The 7,598-nt window shown below is 42.0% G+C and overlaps 1 long non-coding RNA gene across 2 annotated transcripts; it reads right to left on the bottom strand.

The window, feature by feature from the left end:
* Window positions 1-210: 210 nt before the first annotated feature.
* On the bottom strand, window positions 211-6,426 carry LOC125083063 (uncharacterized). 2 transcript variants are annotated; one of them, XR_007122166.1, is made up of 3 exons: window positions 6,348-6,426; window positions 5,418-5,496; window positions 211-248 (listed from the first exon to the last, which is right to left on the bottom strand). It is a non-coding gene; the product is annotated as an uncharacterized LOC125083063 (long non-coding RNA). The 2 variants fall into 2 exon arrangements; XR_007122165.1 differs by lacking the exon at window positions 211-248 and adding an exon at window positions 4,921-4,961.
* Window positions 6,427-7,598: the final 1,172 nt, after the last annotated feature.

The raw sequence follows: 7,598 nt of genomic DNA, 5'->3' as shown, positions 1-7,598 counted from the left end.
TTATTACCCTTGTAAAAAAATAAAATAAAATTTTAAATATATTTCAAAAGCTAGGTAGCCTGGGAGGCTCTTTTGGTTAAACATCTGCCTTCGGGGGCGCCTGGGTGGCTCAGTGGGTTAAAGCCTCTGCCTTCAGCTCAGGTCGTGATCCCGGGGTCCTGGGATCAAGCCCCGAGTCGGTCTCTCTGCTCGGCAGGGAGCCTGCTTCCTCCTCTCTCTCTGCCTGCCTCTCTGCCTACTTGTGATCTCTGTCTGTCAAATAAATAAATAAAATCTTTAAAAAAAAAAACACACATCTGCCTTCGGCTCAGGTTATGATCCCAGAGTCCCAAGATGGAGTCCCATGTTGTTTTAGGGTAGAATGTTCTGTATATATCTATGAGGTCCTCTGGTCCAATGTGCCATTCAAAGGTTTTGTTTCTTTGTTGATTTTTTGCTTAGATGATCTGTCTCTTGGTGAGAGTGGTGTGTTAAGATCCCTTACAATTAAAAAAAAAAGATCCCCTACAATTAATGTATTCATATCAACATGACTCTTAATTTTGTTTAACAGTTTGCTTATGTAGTTGGCTGCTTCCGTATTAGGGGCATAAGTATTTATAATTGTTAGATCGACTTGGTGGAGAGACCCTTTAAGAATGATATGGTGTCCTTCTGTATCTCTGACTACAGTCTTTAGCTTAAAATCTAATTTATCTGATATGAGACTCGCTACCCCAGCTTTCTTTTGAGGCCCATTGGCATGAAAGATGGCTCTCCATCCCTTCACTTTCTTTTTTATTTTATTTTATTTTATTTTATTTTATTTTATTTTATTTGACAGAGAGAGAGATCACAAGTAGGCAGAGGCAGGCAGAGAGAGAGGGGGAAGCAGACTCCCCGCTGAGCAGAGAGCCTCAGAGTTTGAGTTTGGTCGAATTCCTGCTTTCTATTTTCATCCTTTCTGAAATCCTCATTGGTCATCTTCTGAGTTTCCTCAAAATCTGGTGACTTTCTGCTTTTGCACCATGGGGTTAGCTTCTATTCCTGGTATAACATGTAGGTGGCTTCCCTTGTGGAAAGGATGCACCTTTTTGGATTCTGCTGTGGGCCTCTCCAGAGAGGCCACAATTCTTAAAACAGGTCCCTCTGCATTCCTCATCTCAGATAATACTTCTCCTGCCTTGCTGCTTTAAGAAGGAGTCTCTCTCTATTCTCCTTCCAGGCTACCTAGCTTTTTTAAATTTAATTTTATTTTATTTTATTTTATTTTATTTATATATTTGAGACAGAGAGAGTGAGTGAGAGCTAAAGAGCATGATCTATTTCTGGGCTCTCTATTCTGTTCCATTGATCTATGTGTCTGTTTTTGTGCCAGTACCATGCTGTCTTGATGATGACAGCTTTGTAATAGAGCTTGAAGTCTGGGATTGTGATGCCACCAACTTTGGCTTTCTTTTTCAATATTCCTTTGGCTATTCGAGGTCTTTTCTGGTTCCATATAAATTTTAGGATTATTTGTTCCATTTCTTTGAAGAAAATGGATGGTACTTTGATAGGAATTGCATTAAATGTGTAGATTGCTTTAGGTAGCAAACTCAACACCCAAAGAACAAATAATCCAATCAAGAAATGGGCAGAGGACATGAACAGACATTTCTGCAAAGAAGACATCCAGATGGCCAACAGACACATGAAAAAGTGCTCCATATCACTCGGCATCAGGGAAATACAAATCAAAACCACCATGAGATATCACCTCACACCAGTCAGAATGGCTAAAACTAACAAGTCAGGAAATGACAGATGCTGGCGAGGATGCGGAGAAAGGGGAACCCTCCTACACTGTTGGTGGGAATGCAAGCTGGTGCAACCACTCTGGAAAACAGCATGGAGGTTCCTCAAAATGTTGAAAATAGAACTACCCTATGACCCAGCAATTGCACTGCTGGGTATTTACCCTAAAGATACAAACGTAGTGATCCGAAGGGGCACGTGCACCCGAATGTTTATAGCAGCAATGTCTACAATAGCCAAACTATGGAAAGAACCTAGATGTCCATCAACAGACGAATGGATAAAGAAGAGGTGGTATATATACACAATGGAATACTATGCAGCCATCAAAAGAAATGAAATCTTGCCATTTGCGATGACGTGGATGGAACTAGAGGGTATCATGCTTAGCGAAATAAGTCAATCGGAGAAAGACAACTATCATATGATCTCCCTGATATGAGGGAGAAGAGATGCAACATGGGGGGTTGAGGGGGTAGGAGAAGAATAAATGAAACAAGATGGAATTGGGAGGGAGAGAAACCATAAGTGACTCTTAATCTCACAAAACAAACTGAGGGTTGATGGGGGGAGGGGGGTTGGGAGAGGAGGGGTGGGGTTATGGATATTGGGGAGGGTATGTGCTATGGTGAGTGCTGTGAAGTGTGTAAACCTGGCGATTCGCAGACCTGTACCCCTGGGGATAAAAATATATGTTTATAAAATTAAAAAAAATAAAAAAAATAAATTAAAAAAAAAAGAGAGAGGACCCAAATTAATAAAATTATGAATGAAAGGGGAGAGATCATGACTAACACCAAGGAAATAGAAACAATAATCAGAAATTACCAACAGTTATATGCCAGTAAATTAAGCAACCTAGAAGAAATGGATTCACCCTAGAAACCTATAAACTTCCAAAACGAAACAGAAATAAATTGACAACCTGAATAGACCAATATCTAGTAATGAGATTGAAGCAGTGACCAAAAACCTCTGAAAAAACAAGAGTCCACAACCTGACAGATTCCCTGGGGAATTCTATCAAACATTCAAAGAAGAAATAATACCTCTATACTCCTGAAGCTGTTTAAAAAAATAGAAACAGAGGGAAAACTTCCAGATTCTATGAAGCTAGCATTACCTTGATCCCCAAACCAGGCAAAGACCCCATCAAAAAGGAGAATTTCAGAGCAATATCCCTGATGAATATGGATGTCAAGATTCTCAACAAGATCCTAGCTAACAGGATCCAACAATACAATAAAAAGATTATCCACCATGACCAGGTGGGATTTATCCCCGGGATGCAAAGGTCATTCAACATTCACAAATCAATCAATGTTATAGAACAAATCAATAAGAGAAAAGAAAAGAACCACAGGGTCCTCTCAATTGATGCAGAAAAAGCATTTGACAAAATACAGCATCCGTTCCTGATTAAAACGCTTCAAAGTACAGGGATAGAGGGAACATTTCTCAACTTCATAAAATCTATCTATGAAAAACCCACAGTGAATATCATTCTCAATGGGGAAAAGCAGACAGCCTTTCCCCTGGAAAGGGAGAAAACTACAGTGAACCCTGTAGTGTTAGATTATAACTAGAAGTACTGGTGTGAACTCAAAACTTTCAACACATGTAGAGACGAGAAAAATAAATTAATATTTAAATGTGTGTGTGTGTGCATATATATACATATTCCTTAACTCTATTTATTGAGACAGCCAACAAGCAGCAACATCCTAATAATAATGAACACATCTAGCAAACTGATGTTGGCTTCCAAATACCATTTTCCATTAAAGAAAGGAGAAGGGAGTTGAGGGAAATTGGAAGGGGAGGTGAACCATGAGAGACTATGGACTCTGAAAAACAATCTGAGGGTTTTGAAGCAGCGAGGGGTTGGGAGGTTGGGGGATCCAGGTGGTGGGTATTAGAGAGGGCACCGATTGCATGGAGCACTGGGCGTGGTGCAAAAACAATGAATACTCTTACACTGAAAAGAAATTAAAAAAAAAAAGAAATCAAGAACTGAAAGATTATGCAGGGAAAAGTATACAATCAGCTTGAAACATCTTTTGTGTCAGAAAGTAAAAAATGACTGAGATAAATCAAAAGAACATAGCAGTCAGACTGAGGTAATCAGCTAAAAATGACAATTTGGGCACCAAAATAAATAGACAGTAGCAGACTGAACTGAATCAACTAGGAAACCAATAGTCTATATTGATATAAGTAGCAAAGATATTAATTAATTGATTGATGTGGAATGAGATACCTTGTTCTGGAATGGGGTATTTAACTTTAATGAGACTGTTTTAATTTTGACTCAGGAGAATGTGAACATATATTACTAATATAATTAAAATTAATTACCAAAATATAGCTCATAACCTGAAGGATCTTATAATCTCTTTGGGGAATGTACTATACTGTGAGAGTTCGAGGATTTCTCTGCACAGCATATTTTCCCAGCTTCTCCACGAAGTAGCTGATAGCTACAATAAAGAGGGAAGAATGTAAAGTGGCTCTTGTGGTTCTTGCTTGGATTTTCAGGTGCTACTGAAACTGGGACTGTATGGGGAAGGGAAGGTTAGAGATAAAGGAAGACAACAGGTTCAGTCTGTAAGACCTTATATTGAGGATGTTTAGCAAGCATTTGGTTTCACTGGCTTGACACTCAGAGGACAGTCTACTGCTGAATCAGCTAACCACACGAGCACACAACTCATCTAAGGAAGCAGGAGAAAGAAAAAAGCATTTGGTCTAGGGCAGAATCCGGGGTTAATCAGACATAGGAAAAGCTTGAGCTGTTTGGAACAGGAGGGTTTATAAATAAGTACAATTATGACCAAACATGGCAAACAAAAATAGTAAAATTTTAAAAGTTAGAAACTAACCAAATACCAACAAAAAGCAGTTGAATATTCCATCACTTAAAAGAATGTTTTCATAAAAACGTTATGGAAGTTTATAATAACTTAAAAATGTTTATGATAGTGTTTTTCAGTTAAAATATATATTATTTAAGCAGTATTAAAAGTAGACATAGTGGGTGGCTCAGTGGGTTAAAGCTTCTGCCTTCTGCTCAGGTCATGATCCCAGGGTCCTGGGATGGAGCCCCACATCCGGCTCTCTGCTTGGCAGAGAGCCTGCTTCCCTTCCTCTCTCTTCCATTCCTGCTCTCTGCCTGCTTGTGATCTCTGTCAAATAAATTAATTAACTTAAAAAAAAGTAGACATAGTAAAATCTCTAAGAAGATGCACCAGAAAGTTAACAGTAATTGTTTTGAAGGTGGGAATCTACGAGGTTTATTTTAGCTTAACATATCTTTCAAATTCCCATTTAATACTTCCTAATACTGGAAACAGTCACAAATGGGATTCTCTTCCACCTCTTACTATGATAAACATGGTGACACTTCCTAACACAGAACCAGGACACACAGTAGGCATGAATGTATCAATGCCCGCAATGTAAGGCAATTACCTGAGTGTTTCTGCCTAATCAAAGACGCGTAGTCCTGCCTGCTGGAGAGGTTCGCGTCCTGTTATCCTGGTTCATGCAAGGCGTGACAAATGGCTCTGCCTCTAGCCTGTCCGTAATGCCTCGATTGACCTATACCTGAGGTTCCCACGAACCATTCCTACTGAACTCACCGCTAGGTCCCAGCGGTTGAAGCTCTTGTTGGCTTGTTTGAAAACTGGCGAACTGTGAACATCCTTCCAGGTCCGGGTTCTGCAGAGAATCAGAAATGATGATTGTTAATTGAGTGTATGAACTCATATCTTGACGTCTCACTGTCCCCACCAGTGCAGGCACTTGCAAGGCACTAGGCTCTCCGGGGACCGGAAGTCCAACAAGATCACCACAGACGCCCCAAACCCTTCAGTAACATCAACCCTTAACACTACTCTAAATTTTTCACTTCATTCCATGTCTCAGGGCCACCCCTGTCAGATATTATTATCTCTGCAAATAATAGATGAGATCTGAGACGGGCTTCTTGTACAAGGGCAGGCAGCTGGTACCAGGTGAAGTCTTAACAGTGGTCCATATCGCCGCTCTATTTATTACTAGGATCACCTCAGCAAGTTCCATCCAGTGACCTCCGCAAAGGGGGCTGGCGTGGCCCAGGCGCGGCCCCACCCCCAAGCCTCAGCACGTTCTCTAAGGCCGTTAGGGGTTGGGAGGCCTCTAGAGCCAGCAGCCAGGATGGAAAAGGCAGACTGTGGGAAGGGTCCTTCTGGGCAGAAGGGAAGGTCGTTCCGTCGATATCCAGAAGTTCTCCGTCAAAATCTGACTTTGAGGCAAATCAAAACTCGACTTTCATTAGTGAAGGAGACAAGATCCAGAAGACTGAGTTGAAATGCTTAACAGTCAGACGGTACAGCACCGCCGCCATGAAGAAGCCAAACACCACAGCCTCCTCAGCCCCGCACCTAGATCGGGCTCACTCTGGACGTGGTCTGCCCCCGTGTATGCGTTGCCCTGAACGTTGTCCTGCTCTTGGCACGGTTTGCCCTGGACATAGTCACCACCCCAGATGTGGCTCGACCTCCACGTGGCCCCGCCCCGAGGGCGCCTACCTGGACCTGGCCCTCCCCTGAGCGTGGCTCACTGGGGTAATACCGCCCCTAGGTGTGGCTTTCCCGAGATGAAGCCCGCCCCTGGATGCAGTCCCCTCTGGGACCAGACCTGCCGCAGGGTGTGGCTTCCCCTGTACGTAGCCACACCCCCAGGTGCGACTCGCCCTGTGCGTGGCTCCGCCCCCAGAGCCGGCTGGTTGGAACCTCCCCTTTGAAATCACTTCCGTTACTGGCTCTTCTGTCTAGAAGTTTCTGAACTCTGGGGCGTGCCAGGCTGTATTGAGGTAAATATGTTCTAAGTTTTCGAGAAAAGTAGATGATTAAGCCAAATATTCCAAACAGTGAAAAAAAGGGTTGTAAGTTGGGAAGCAAGGACAGATGCCGGAGGAAAACTTCCAGTATAATAGGAAGGAAAGAAAGAAAAGGGATAGGTGTTCACCTGTTGATTTTGTTACTCTTTTGAAGTTTTTTTAATGATGAAAAGTTCTGGTGACTTTTTATTCCCCTGCCGTAGTCCTGCACATACGCTCAATGAGTGAGGAGAGTGGAGAAATTGTAGAAAAGAGAAATCGTATTGAACACTTAGATAAGAGAATTGACTAAAGAACAATCATAGGAGGTCCGCCAAGACAGGGAGCTTTGTTTCCTTCACTGGTGTGTCCCTAATGCTTCGAAGAATGCCTAGTGCACACTAAACACTGAAGGAACTAATGGGTTGTTTTCAGGGATTGTTGAAGCTGACTAATACTATAGAACATTTATGGTGGCATCGACATAATTACTTGTGTTGATTTTATCTTAGATGAATCACCCCTTTATTAGAATACGGGCCTAAAAAAGACACAACTGCCTTTTGCCCGGCATGACAGATGAAAGGTGAATGAAAAGCTGTCAAAAGTAGAGCTCTTAGATGGAGAGGAGCAGGGAGATGGGGGAAATTTGAGGGGGAGACAAACCATGAGATACTGTGGACTCTGAGGAACTAACTAAGGGTTTTGGAGGGGAAGGCGGTGGGAGGTTGGGTGAGGCTGGTGGTGGGTATTATGGAGGGCACATATTGCATGGAGCACTGGGTGTGGTGCGTAAACACAGAATTTTGTAACACCGAAAAGAAATTTTAAAAATAAATAAAAATTAAAAAAAAAAAGTAGAGCTCTTTAGGTTTGGAATTGACGAACAATGAAGTTTTCCTTGGAGAGTGAGGAAATGAGACAACTCTCAGATGGACAGGGAGATGTATAAAGTGTCTTG

Source organism: Lutra lutra, chromosome 13 (assembly GCF_902655055.1).
Source record: "Lutra lutra chromosome 13, mLutLut1.2, whole genome shotgun sequence".
In the NCBI taxonomy this organism is placed as follows: Eukaryota; Metazoa; Chordata; class Mammalia; order Carnivora; family Mustelidae; genus Lutra; species Lutra lutra.
The sequence above is the reverse complement of the archived record's forward strand: the minus strand, read 5'-3'. Positions and strand labels throughout refer to the sequence as shown.